The sequence below is a fragment of the Lissotriton helveticus genome, chromosome 7, assembly GCF_964261635.1.
Source record: "Lissotriton helveticus chromosome 7, aLisHel1.1, whole genome shotgun sequence".
Classification (NCBI taxonomy): Eukaryota; Metazoa; Chordata; class Amphibia; order Caudata; family Salamandridae; genus Lissotriton; species Lissotriton helveticus.
In genome coordinates, this window is record NC_136068.1 from 584,673,181 (window position 1) to 584,686,539 (window position 13,359).

General features: G+C 46.1%; 1 long non-coding RNA gene across 1 annotated transcript in view; it reads left to right on the plus strand.

Moving 5' to 3' along the window:
- The window catches only part of LOC144768782 (uncharacterized), a 121,067-nt gene extending 108,018 nt beyond the window's left edge, over window positions 1-13,049 (plus strand). The window contains exon 3 of the long non-coding RNA XR_013598630.1: window positions 12,816-13,049. This is a non-coding gene — a long non-coding RNA (uncharacterized LOC144768782). The remainder of the gene's footprint in view (window positions 1-12,815) is intronic.
- The last annotated feature ends 310 nt before the right edge of the window (window positions 13,050-13,359 follow it).

Genomic DNA, 13,359 nt, shown 5'->3' on the forward strand with positions numbered 1-13,359 from the left:
GGAAGTAAGAAACCTTGGAATGACCATGGACTCCAAGCTGTCGATGAATGTCCAAGTGGATAAACTAGCAAGATCAAGCTTAGCTACTATAAAAACGCTGCGACAAATTTTCCCTCATTTGGGATTTCCACACAAGGTCCAAGCTACCATCTCCCTTGTTCTATCCAAACTCGATTACACCAATAGCCTCTACCACGGATCACCTTTAACGACCATGAAAAGACTACAACGGATTCAGAACTCGGCTGCCAGACTACTCTTGCATATCAAACCACGAGACCATATCTCCCCTGCCTTGAAAGCCCTGCATTGGTTACCGGATGCAATAAGATCCACGTTCAAGCTGCTTTGTATCACCCACAAAGCAATACATGGAATAGGACCACTCTTCATCAGGAATAAAATCTCCAAACACATTCAACAAAGGAACCTCCGCTCTAAAGGAGCATCTCGCCTCAAAATCCCACTATACAAGAAAAAAACCATGGGTGGCACATCCTTCTCTGTTCAAGCAGCCAAACTATGCAACTCTTTACCCCCCCAACATAAGATCCACCGACACCACCTTATCTTCAGAAAACTACTCACGATCTGGCTCTTCCCCACATAAGCACCATACAGAACTATTTACCCCCAACATAAGATCCACCGACAACCACCTTATCTTCAGAAAACTACTCAAGATCTGGCTCTTCCCCACATAAGCACCATACGGAAACAGCATATCCCTCTGTATATAAGCATTTGTTTTCACTATAGATATGTACCTATATTCACAGCGTCTTCCTTGCTCCTTTGCTGCCTGCCACGGACGTATTCTACTGTGCCTGAAACTCCTTTGGGAACTCAGCCTCCCCACTGCAGCGGACTCGCTGGTGTGAGCGCGTCTTGCAATCGGCAAGACCTGTCATCGCTCCCAGCTGGAGTCCGGTGGGTCGAGGCATAGAGGCAAGTTCTAGTGCGGAGCGCACCGACCGGGGGACTGCGAGGACCAGCATTCCAGAGTCAGCCCAGCTGGTGCCTCTTCCCCCGGCGGCCACGCCCACCGCTTCCCGGCCTCATTACCTTTCGCGACACCCGCTTCGCGGGTGCCGCTCACAGCGTCTTCCTTGCTCCTTTGCTGCCTGCCACGGACGTATTCTACTGTGCCTGAAACTCCTTTGGGAACTCAGCCTCCCCACTGCAGCGGACTCGCTGGTGTGAGCGCGTCTTGCAATCGGCAAGACCTGTCATCGCTCCCAGCTGGAGTCCGGTGGGTCGAGGCATAGAGGCAAGTTCTAGTGCGGAGCGCACCGACCGGGGGACTGCGAGGACCAGCATTCCAGAGTCAGCCCAGCTGGTGCCTCTTCCCCCGGCGGCCACGCCCACCGCTTCCCGGCCTCATTACCTTTCGCGACACCCGCTTCGCGGGTGCCGCTCACAGCGTCTTCCTTGCTCCTTTGCTGCCTGCCACGGACGTATTCTACTGTGCCTGAAACTCCTTTGGGAACTCAGCCTCCCCACTGCAGCGGACTCGCTGGTGTGAGCGCGTCTTGCAATCGGCAAGACCTGTCATCGCTCCCAGCTGGAGTCCGGTGGGTCGAGGCATAGAGGCAAGTTCTAGTGCGGAGCGCACCGACCGGGGGACTGCGAGGACCAGCATTCCAGAGTCAGCCCAGCTGGTGCCTCTTCCCCCGGCGGCCACGCCCACCGCTTCCCGGCCTCATTACCTTTCGCGACACCCGCTTCGCGGGTGCCGCTCACAGCGTCTTCCTTGCTCCTTTGCTGCCTGCCACGGACGTATTCTACTGTGCCTGAAACTCCTTTGGGAACTCAGCCTCCCCACTGCAGCGGACTCGCTGGTGTGAGCGCGTCTTGCAATCGGCAAGACCTGTCATCGCTCCCAGCTGGAGTCCGGTGGGTCGAGGCATAGAGGCAAGTTCTAGTGCGGAGCGCACCGACCGGGGGACTGCGAGGACCAGCATTCCAGAGTCAGCCCAGCTGGTGCCTCTTCCCCCGGCGGCCACGCCCACCGCTTCGCGGCCTCATTACCTTTCGCGACACCCGCTTCGCGGGTGCCGCTCACAGCATCTTCCTTGCTCCTTTGCTGCCTGCCACGGACGTATTCTACTGTGCCTGAAACTCCTTTGGGAACTCAGCCTCCCCACTGCAGCGGACTCGCTGGTGTGAGCGCGTCTTGCAATCGGCAAGACCTGTCATCGCTCCCAGCTGGAGTCCGGTGGGTCGAGGCATAGAGGCAAGTTCTAGTGCGGAGCGCACCGACCGGGGGACTGCGAGGACCAGCATTCCAGAGTCAGCCCAGCTGGTGCCTCTTCCCCCGGCGGCCACGCCCACCGCCTACACGTATTTCACTGCCATCACCTCCTCCGCGACGCGGGACGCGCGCGGGACGGAGCCCGGGGCGAAGACCGGGCAAAGAGCGGGCCGTTTGAGGCCGTTCGAGTACGGCAGAGTCCGGACCGGGCCCCCCCTCTAAGCCTATATTTCCACGTTACTCAACTGCTTACCATTGATTGCAACACCCCCCCACCGATCTCAGAGAAAATGAATACCAGGAGTCACAAACTAAAGAAGCTAAAAAAAGGAGGGATAGGAGAACAACTTTTAGGCCCAATGGACGATTTTCTTACTAGGGCTAATACCTTTATCGACCACAGTATCAGTCTAATAGAGCGCAGAGTATCCACAGACCTAGCGAATGCAAGACGTTCCTCTATGGGCCCATTGGCCACAGCTAGAACCCCAGAGATAGAGAAAGCCCTTCCTGAACCATCTGATGGAATTAAAAGGCTCAGCCTCCCGAATAATGTAGATCTGTCAGCCTCTCAACTTTCCCTCTCATCTACCAATTCTGATTTAGAAAAAACACCTGAACTCTTACATGAGCTCACACCAGAAGATGTAAGACAAGCAAGAGGGAGGAGGGAGGGGGCTGTAAAGAAGAGGAAGGAACAGGGAAAAGTAGACTTAGCTAACGGAACTGAAACATCTGAGACAACTGACCTTATCACGCCCTCAAACCTGGCGAGCTCACCCCCAAGAGTGGTGGATCCTATTAATCATCAGGTGTTAGTACACCATTCTTCACCTAATAATAATATAAATACAACTGTTATAGACTCATCTGTTATAATCCCTCACAGTAATGATCCATATACCCCTGATCTGGCAAACAATATTACCTCGGTATTAAAATCCTTACTTCAACCCCTTGAAAGAAGACTAATAAATATCGAGACTCAAATGTTAATAATTATCAACTCTTTGCAATCTAACTTAACATCTGAAATCCAAAAAAAGGGAACACATAACCAACTTGTACCCTCTTTGCAAAGCAAAAAAGCTATTCAAACTGGTCCCTTAACAAACCCAAAACCGGTCGCAAAAAATCCTCTAGTAGAAAAATTGCTTCCGGTAACAACAACCTCAAACTCTAATACTAATATACCTTCAAAAGCTCCTGTCACAAAAGCAACAAACGTAGCGACGCCAGCACCCAAAACGCCAGTTGTTACAAATATTCCCCAGAATAAACCACAGTCTACGGTTAATAAAGGTAACACGCGAGGAGTCCCTGAATCTAGATCTTACATGCACCTACCACCCGAAGCATCGCCATTTGTGGTTGTAATGACGGGGGTACCAGAACTAGTCGGGGAGACAGCAGAACCAAATTGGTCATTAAAGAACAAAGTCCAGCATTGGCTGAATATAAATCGCCCCTCTCCTCCCAACCGTATAAGTAGGATAGCTACAGTCGGTAGGACCCCCTGGGTGGGTCACACAAAAAAAGTAATACAGGGTGATTGCATCGTTATCACATTTGAGGATCCCAAAGTTGCCGAATACATATGCTCTTGGGATCAACATAACCCAACTGGGGGTATAGATACAAAGGGTCTTTCCTTTTTTTATCCTAAAAAACATTTTAATAGTCATTTCAACGAACAAAATAATTTTTGGCGCAAAGCAGTCCCACAACCCTGGGAGTTTTCTAATGTTGGATTTAAATTCCCCCTACAGCAGAATGGCCCCGAGCCCTCCTGGTGGTCGGCTGATCAAAATCATCATCAGCAGGACGGCCCATGGCAGATAATGGGACCCCGTAATAGAAGAAGAGATTGGGAACAATGGGGTGCTCGTCCACAGAGGCAATACAGACCCAGATACGGAGATACACCATACTGGGAAAACTGGCAGGGCATTCCAACAACGAATCGATATAGTAGTCTGGAAATGGTCGATTGACCATCACCAGTTCCCACCAATGATAATCCAACTATATCATCTCGGGTCTCGGAAAGGAAAGTGACAAAAGAACAAGATAACAGCTATTGTATATTGTCGGTCAGTTTCTGGAACATAGCGGGACTCCGCCCAAAAATAGAAGACGGTTCGGCAGCCAAAATGTTAGAGAATGGCAAAATAATATGCCTCCAGGAAACATGGGCTATTAAAGAGCTACATATTGCAGGCTATAAAACTTTTTTCTCCCCAGCCCTCCCTGGTATTGCGGGCAGACCCAAGGGGGGCTTGATAACCTATATAGCGAATACAATCCCTAACCTGAAACTACTTAAAAGTGAGAACTCACCAAACTACCAATTATTCTCTATTTCAGTTGCCAAAGAAACCACTGTCATCCTAGTAAACCTCTATAACAACCTAGAAGAGGACAAGTTTATTAAAATCCTTGTTACAATCCAGGAAAAAATCACTAGATCCATTGAACTACATAGGAAAAAAGCCACCGTCCATGTACTGTGGGGAGGAGACTTCAATATTCACCCCTGCCCACATTTGAACAACCACAACTGTGGGATGGTGGATGAACAGGACAACCCTCTCGCTCACTTCATCCATGATGGAAAAGGGGAGGCGTTGAACAACCTTCTTACAGACCTGGAACTAACAATAATAAACAAGCAAAACCTGGATGACAATACTTTCTGCCCCACTTATCTAGGGAGGGGACATGAGACCACGGTCGACTATGTTCTCGCAACGGATGGACTGAGACAGCTTACCGTAGACTTTATCCTAATGGCAAATAACCTAAGTGACCACTCAGCTCTCAGAGTGGATATGGACCTCTTAAACCACCCAACAAAGACAACCATAATTGCACATACCCTTTCCCAAAATCAACTGGAGGTGGGTAAGGTAAATGGCTTCACGGTGAAATGGGGCAAGATAGAGCCAATTAAGCTAAGCAGCGATATAATTAAGACTTTATATCCATATATAATGAAATGCCTAGATTTGGATTCTGACGATAACACCGTTCTCGTAAACTTCAGGATTATTATGGATAAAATCAAACTATCGCTGACCAGGGAAAACAAACCAAATAACTCAACAAATCCAGGCTGGTTTAACCATGACTGCACCACTTCACTAAATAAGCTAAAAGAGGCCCTCAGACAACCATTAAGAGATAAGCAACTAATTAAACATCTAAGACAGTGCTACAAAAAGGTCAGGAAACAAAGAAAACAGGAATTGAAACAATCACTTTGGAACGATCTTCATAAAAGCACACTCACAAAAAACAGTGAGTCTTTCTGGCGGATTGTGAAAACCCCTTTTCTCTCTGACTCTAACAGACCCCAGATTGATGTAGCGATTGATGAGGAAACCTGGGTAAACCATTTTACTCAGATCTTCAAATTAACATCATCAAACGAAGAAACAACTTTTCCTCATCCTCCTACCAATTTTCCAATAAACTTACAATTTGATATCTCCGAGGTTCTGAAAGCTCTGAACTTAAGTAAGGGGGGCAAGGCCCCAGGCCCAGACGGGGTTCCTGTCGATCTTTTTAAACAGCATTTGGATCTTTGGGCCCCTATACTCACCAGAGTATGCACTGCAACAGCGAGACTGGGCCTAATGGAGTCTTGGTCTAACTCCATTATGATACCCATTTTCAAAAAGGGGGATCGCCAAGATGTTAAATGTTACCGACCGATCTCCCTTTTAGATTCCTCAGGAAAAGTAGTTGGCAGAATAATCCTTGAACAACTACAACAATGGGCTGATGACAATAAGATTCTGTCGGACCTTCAATTCGGTTTCAGAGAAGGGTTTGGAACTGTAGAACAGGCCCTCAATTTAAGTTTAATCGTGTCTAAGTACATACACGCAAAGCAGGGGACAATGTACATGGTATATGTGGACTTGTCCTCTGCTTTCGATTGCGTCTCCCATTCAAAGTTGTGGTCCCTTCTGCGAAACATGGGGGTAGATCCCCCATTATTGGACTTCCTAAGGGAACTATACTCTGACGCTTCTGCGCGAGTGCGTTACGGGACAAAGGGAGAGCTCACTGCATCATTCAAGGTAGAGCGAGGAGTCAGGCAGGGGTGTGTTCTAGCCCCCTTCCTTTTTTCCCTATATACAAACGGGCTAGAAGAGAAAATGCTGAGAGGGGGGCAGGACCTCCCGAGACTAAAACAACGCATGATCCCGGCACTGCTCTACGCGGATGACGCAGTGATCCTGGCGCGCACCCCTATAGAACTTCAGAAATCTCTAAACAAATACGCTGACTTTATGTGCTCATTAGATCTCCACATTAATGTGAAAAAAACTTTTATAATGGTGGCTGGTGGAGGGAGAAAACGAACTAAGAACATCATATTAAACAAACAAAACATTGAGAGAACTCCACAGTATCCCTATCTGGGCATAATGATCGATGAGAAACTAAATTGGAAATCAGCTATCGAGTCGAGGAGACATCTTTTTAGGAGAGCAAACACGGCCCTGATCAGCTTCTCACAAAGACTTGGAAGGAGATCACCAGTGGAGATGCTTCAAATCTACTCTGCAAAAAGCCTAGCCATTGCCCTATACGGGGCTGGCGTTTGGGGACACGCTGATGCTGGATCTCTTCAAGTAGCTGAGAACTCTTTTCTGAGATTCCTTTTATCCGCTCCCAAGTGCTCATCGACATATGCATGCCACATGGAACTAGGAATTCCTTACATCGAGGACCTAATAAAAGTCCAGCCATTGCTACTCTGGAGACGCATATGGCTATCCGATAAGAACATGCTGACCAAGGCCATTCTGGAGGATTCAATGGCCCTGGATAACGCGCACAGGATAGCATGGCTTACCTATGTTAGACGATTCTTCACGGACATGGATCTAGAAAGGTTCTATTCTAGTCCACTCTCTCTGATTGAGATGAGCAAGAAAGAGCTGAAACAGAAAGCAATGAGCCACCTAGAGTCGCTCAGAACCACCCTGCTTTCAAACAAACAATCTGTTCAACACGCAAACATGGTACAGATAACGCCACACATTCAGCCCTATCTTGCACTGGAAATTAATTCATATGAAAGAATGCTTTTGACTAGATTTAGGTTCAATCTGTTCCACAGACTAGTAGCTTTTCCGCAAATGAACACTTGGGAATCCAAACTGACTTTGTGCCCCTGTGATGAGATTTCCGCACAATCATGCTTGCATACGATTCTGTTCTGTAAATATCATCACCCTCATAGAAAAACTTGGCTATACCCATTACTAAAAGCCTGGGGTTTCAGACAATGTCGTCCGGCCATGATTTTCTTACAGATGTTAGATTCGGAGTGTACCTGTTATCATATACTGAACTTTTTAAAATGTATTATTAGGCATCGAAGGAACCTCTAAAAATTTGTTTTGTGTGAGACATTCTTAAAACTGTAAATTTTATACTGTTGCTTTTATGGTTTTATAATGACAAAAACCGAATAAAGAATTTTATATATATATATATAGATATGTACCTATATTTGTGTATTACTTTATAAAACATGTAAAATAATTATGTTGTTAAGAGAAAATAAAAAATAAAAATAATAATAATAATAATAATAATAATATTCATCAATAAATAAAAATCATCTTTGGTCTACATGTACATACTTCCATTGTGCATCTATGTAGCTTCCATGTACTTGTACTTGGATCTGTGTGTATGTTACTTTTCTCCTGAAAAAGCATATCCAATGCACTACCCTATTTCTCATCCTGTGCCTCTATCAATATATTTAATCTAAATATACTTACTTCCTTTATGTATCTATATACTTTCAATGTACTTATGGATCTATATATTTATCACTTTCTTCTAATTTAGCATTTCCAATGCTCTAGCCTATTTCTCAGCCTATACTTCGCTCAATATATCTTCTAGCCCAACCTTCTGACTCATCTCAAACTTCTTTCTACTACTCCTTCTAACGCACTACCCTATCTCTCATCCTATACATCTATCAATATATCCTCTACATCCACTCTCTCATTTATCCCAAACCCCATACCACTACTATGATCGCCAAAATAACCCTTTCTAGACTCTCTCCTGCTCTACCCCTCCTTGAATCATCTGACACCTCTTTTTACTACACCGATCCCCTAAAACAAAGCATACTAAACTCTCCCCTCTGACTCCTTCCCTCAAACTCCTTTTTACTCATCCAAAAGCCTCTTCCTACTGCTAAGACCTAAAAAAAAATAATCCTTCACTCTTTTATCCCTCCACTATCCTTTTCAATCAAAATTAACAGACTAACATGTTCACTTCTCAAATTCCATATTCCATATTTAACTATACTAATATACTGCCCAAATAACTGAATAACATATCTACTACTCAAATTACTTCATATTTATACTATACTAATTTTAAACACTAATCCTTTATGGGTTCCGGAGTGGCGTGCTACTCGCCAGAAAAGCGCTTCAACACCCATCAGGGGTAACAAGTGCTATATGAATGCAAATCTTTCTTCCCCTTTTATCCCTCCGCTATCCTTCTCACTCCAAGTAACAGACTAATATCCACCACTGAAATGACCTCATATTTCACCATATTAATTCACCACTAATCCTTTATAGGCTTCCTGAATAGCATGCGTCAACAAGCGAGCGATAAATAAATACAAACCTTTGTCCTCCTCTATCCTTCTGCTATCATTCCAAACCCAAATAACTGACTAACCTATCCACCACTTAAAATGTACTTGCATGTTTCACTATACTAATTCAACACTAATCCTCTATGGGTCCCAGAGTAGCGTGCTACCCGCCGAAAAAGCGATTCGACGCCTCGTCAGGGGTAGTAAGCGCTATATAAATGCAATTACAATACAATACAATACTGTACAAGCGGCCAATTTGGCTAATTGGACGAAGGGCTGGGGACTGTTGAATGTTTGGAGGATGCAACACATTGGTATGGGTGAATACTCATTCTATTCCTACCCACACTCATGCACACATGCCTAGATCACTTCCTTTGTTCCCCAGACTTGTTCCCTATGATTGTGCGCACCACATATTTGGGCAAGACCATATCTGACCACAACCCCTTGGAGCTGGTGCTTAACTGGGGTCGGACCCCCCACACCGATTCCCACGTGGCACCTACAACTACTACAACTAGAAGACCCGATATATTGGGATAAATTGGCCACTACCATTGACACATACTTTAAAGACAACAAAGGTTCGGCAACGTCTAGGATTGTTGAGTGGGAGGAATTTAAGGTGATAATCCGAGGGGTCTCTATGGCAACACTGGTGGGGATTCGGCTTGAAGCAATGCGGAATCTTACGGATCAAGAGGATTTGTTGCAACTGCTAGAAGTAGCTGCTTAGATCGATGCCAGGAAAGAACTGGGCCTCCAGGAAGCCAGGGTTAAATATGCTGAGCTGTTGGAAAACTTGAGGGTGATAGACTTGCATGCATACACGCTGCACACTCATGCGGATTCAGATAGATCGTGATGCTACTGGCTAGGCTGATAAAACCACACCCCATCCCCCTCCCCCTATTCTGAAATTACATATTAACCACCACAAATTGCTCACCACGCAGATAAACATTAATAAAACATTCCATGATTATTATGCAGCCCTATACGCTGCCCCCTCACATGACAGGACGGATGCAACTGCTACATTCATGGATTTTAAAACGCTTCACGGTGGCTCAGGAGGAAGACCTGGCGGCCCCCTTGACCGCTCCCGAAATCCAGGGCGCTATAAAAGGACTTGCCAGTAACAAGACTTCAGGCTCTGATGGGCTCCCCATTGAGTTTTATTCTACCTTTGTAACACCTATAGTTCCTAAACTGCTCCAACTATATACTACTGCCTTGACGGAGGGTACACTGTCTCCAACGAATAAGGAGGCGATAGTGACCTCCTTGTTGAAACCTGATAAGTCTCCAACAGATCTCACAGGGTATAGGCCCCTATTGATCCTCAATACGGAATACAAAATCCTTAGTAAGCTCTTGACATCAAGACTGCTCCCCTTACTCCCCACTTTGATTCATACCGGACCAATGCGGCATTATACCTAATCTCAGCACCTCCTTAAATATATGCCGCCTCTGCGCCATCTTGCACTCTGCCCGAGCTGATTCCCCACGTTCGGCCTGTCTCTCTTTAGATATGCGTCAGGCTTTTGATTCTTTAAGTTGGTCATATATGTTGGCTGCACTGGTTAAATACAGGATTCTCCCAGCATATATTGAGTGGGTGAAGTTACTTTATACTAAACACACGGCAAGGGCCAAGACTGGCACCAATATCTCTCCGGCGTATAATGTGTTTCGGGTACACGGCAAGGTTGCCCGTTATCGCCCTTGCTGTTTGTGCTTGCTATAGAACCTTTGGCTCAACAGCTGCAATGTACGATGGCACCATATAGTATCCCGGTGGGTCAAATATGTCATTCTGTTTCAGCGTATGCTGATGATATTTTGCTCTATTTTGCGTATCTGTATGTGGATATGGCACCTGTCGCCCAGGTGTTTGAACAATTTGGTGAGATATATAGTCTGCGCCTGAACGCCTCCAAATCTGTGGCTTTTTCTTTCTATGACACATACACTCTCCCAGCGCTACAATTTGGTCTAATGCAGTTCAGGGTGGAGCCAATTACTTTTAAATACTTGGGGATTCATATCTACAGAGCTTCCTTGGACACTGTAGATGGAAATGTTGTCCATACACTTAATACTCTCAGAACCCAGGTAGCTTTTTGGAATACCTTACCGTTAACCGCTGCAGGCCGTATAGCCGTTTCTAAAATGGTAGTGCTCCCTAAGTTGGGTGGCACGGGAGCATCAGATGTTAAAGCCTATTCCATAGTGGCCCAACTGCAATGGTTGGCTCACTGGTTGACAGGCCATAATTTATTGTAGATAGGTTACACACCTGAGTGGACCTCTTTGCCGCCCGCTTGGACAATCAGTTTCCCCGGTTTTTCAGTTGGAGACCGGATCCGATGGCAGTGGCCACAAATGCCTTCCTTCAGGATTTGACCACGGAGATCGGGTATGCGTTCCCTCCATTTTCAATGATAACAAGAGCAGCAGCTCAAATCTGCTGTCAAGGGGCGGAAGTGATCATGGTAACACCTTGTTGGAGGTCTCAAGTTTGGTTTCAGATTCTTCTGGAACTTTCTTGGGATTTTCCAATCCTACTCCCCCGGTATCCTCACCTGCTTCTGAACTCGGATGGGATGCCACACCATCTAATCACGCAGGGACAACTCCGTCTCATGGTGTAGTGATTTTCAAGCAGCGTTGTAGTGATTTTCAAGCAGCGTTGGTCGCTGCCAGGCCTTTCAGAGCTGGCTGCAAACCTCCTTTCAAAGGCTCGGGCAGAAAGCACCACAAAACGTTATAGGTCCGCTTGGACAAGATGGCTCCGTTGGTGTGTTTGAAGGGACTTGGATCCCGTGGTCGCGGACGTCATGCATGTCTTGAATTTTCTGGCAGAGTTGGCGTCTGATGGACTGGCGTATCGCTCAATAAATGCGATTCGTTCGGCAATTTCCGCGGGTCATGCCCCGCTCGAAGGGAAACCAATTGGGGAGCACCCTTTGGTCTGTAGACTCTTATGTGGTATCCAGTTGTTCTTGCCTCCGGAGCCTCGGTATTCGGTCCTTTGGGATGTTAATTTAGTTCTGAATCTCCTTTTATCTTGGCAACCCAATAAATACCTTTCTTTGAAGGAATTATACTCGAAATTGGCTATGCTGCTATGTTTGGTATCCTGCAGGAGCGCTTCAGATGTCCGTGCGTTGGACATCTTGCGAGAACATTTTCGCCAGAGGGAGTAGTTTTTACAATAGGGCACCGTACTAAGTCTCATACCCGGCTTTTCGGGATACTCCGAAGTTGTGTGTGGTAGATTGTCTCAAGACCTATGAAGACTTGACCCTAGAATTTCGTCCTCCAGGCGAACAACAACTCTTGATAGCACTTAGGAAACCACACAAGGCTGTGTCTTCTGCTACAAGTGCAAGATGGGTGCATTGGGTCATGCAGGAAGTGCACATTGACACAAAACAGTTTGGTGCTCATTCCACTAGAGGAGCCATGGCCTCTAAGGCGTTTGCATTGGGGGCGTGCCCTAGAGGATTTGATGCGAGTAGCTATTGGTCTTCGGACTCTACGTTCAAAAGGTTTTATTTTAAACCGGTTGTCGATGTGGGTCAGTTGGTAGTAAGTAAGCTTTAAACTAGCATAATCTGAAGCCTCCGGTCCTGACATAGAATCGGAATTTGCCAAGCAGTGTGACGGTAAGTTCCAATTCTATTAAGGACACGGAGTCGAGGATTATCCCACCCGGAGCACAATAGTGCGAACCCACCCGTACTGTGGTAAGTAATCACTTTTGGTGTCTTCTTGATGGTTGTTAAGATTGTGCATCCAATCTTGGTTCTATACGGTCGTTCTTGTGCATTTTTACAGATTCTTTAAGTTCTTCATTTCCTGACCGTATCGTGTCCTTTCCAGGAAATGATGGGTCGAAACAGGACCAGTGATGATTGGGCGTGACTCGCGCGAAGAAAGAGGAAGAGGAATGACAAACATGGGACTATGTACTGCAAGTGCTGGAAATGATGGAAGGACTATTGACTCACATACCTCCCTGGTTGTAGGGAGTTGTAGTTTTTTCTTTGTTGATGATAGGTTGTTTATCTTTCTGGCTGCTGTGTTTTTTGAATGATAATAAAGCAAAGAGAGATAAGCATAATCCTCGCCTCCGTGTCCTTAATAGAATTGGAACTTACGGTCACACTGCTTGGCAAATTCCGATACTGCATCGGAATGTCCTAGGTGTCGTAGCCGGGAGGCAGATTTCATACATATGTTCTGGACCTACCCCTCCCTTGTAGAATTTTGGACGGAGGTTCTACAGGGCCTCACAAATCTCACTGAGCGAGACTCTTGGAATACCCCTGAGGCCTGTCTCCTAGGTCACTTTCCCCTTCCCAAGAAGGTGAAAGTACTGTACCCCTTCTCAAGCCTTATCTTAATGCTGGATAAGAGACTTATT